This window comes from Rousettus aegyptiacus, unplaced genomic scaffold (assembly GCF_014176215.1).
Source record: "Rousettus aegyptiacus isolate mRouAeg1 unplaced genomic scaffold, mRouAeg1.p scaffold_m13_p_6, whole genome shotgun sequence".
Taxonomy (NCBI): domain Eukaryota; kingdom Metazoa; phylum Chordata; class Mammalia; order Chiroptera; family Pteropodidae; genus Rousettus; species Rousettus aegyptiacus.
In genome coordinates, this window is record NW_023416309.1 from 75,641,631 (window position 1) to 75,642,810 (window position 1,180).

The window sequence follows — 1,180 nt, forward strand, 5'->3', positions numbered from 1 at the left end:
AATAAACTTTGTCTATCTCCACACACCAAAATTAACTCAAAATGGATTAAGGACCTGAATATAAGACTGGAATCAATAAAATGCATAGAAGAAAACATAGGAACGAATCTCATGGACTTTGGACTTAAAGAGGATTTTATGAATTTGACCTCAAAGGCAAGGGAAGTAAAAGCAAAAATAAATGAATGGAACTACCACAAACTAAAAAGCTTTTGCTCAGCAGAAGAAATTGTCAACAAATTAAAGAGGCAACCGTCCAAATGGGCAAACATATTTGCAAGCAACAACTCTGATAAGGGCCTAATATCCAAAATATACAAAGAACTCATACAACTCAGTAACAGCAACAACAAAAAACAAACGATCCAATCAAAAAATGGGGAGAGGACCTGAACAGACACTTCTCCCTAGAGGACATACAAGTGGCCAACAAATATATGAAATGATGCTCACCATCGCTAGCTAGTAGGGAAATGCAAATCAAGACCACAATGAGATACCATCTCACACCTGTTAGAATAACTATAATCAACAGAGCAAGTAATAACAAATGGAGAGGATGCAGAGAAAATGGAACCCTCATACACTGCTGGTGGGATTGTAAATTGGTACAGCCACTATGAAAAACATTATGGAGGTTCCTCAAAAAACTAAGAATTGATCTACCATGTGATCCAGCAATCCCTCTTCTGGGTATTTACTCCAAAGACTTGAAAACCCATATCCCAAAAGATATTTGCACACCGATGTTCATAGCAGCATTATTCACAGTGGCCAGGACATGGAAGCAACCAAAGTGTCCTACGATAGATGATTGGCTAAAGAAGCTGTGGTTCATATATACAATGGAATATTAGCCATAAGAAGAGATAAAATACTGCCATTTGTGACAACATGGATGAACCTCGAGATAATCATGCTAAGTGGAATAAGAAGAAGTTGAAAATCATATGATATCACTTATATGTAGGATGTAAACCTAAAAGCAACAAATGAACAGGACAAACAAACAGAGACTCAGGAATGTGGACAATGGACTAGTAGTTACCAGAGGGTAGGGGGTCCAGGAGGAGGGGAGAGGTAGATGGGGTAAAGGGAGACAAATACAGGGGGCTAGGGGTAGAGTGAAGTGGGTAAAGGGGATCAAATATATGGTAGCTGAAGGAAACTGGACTTTGGG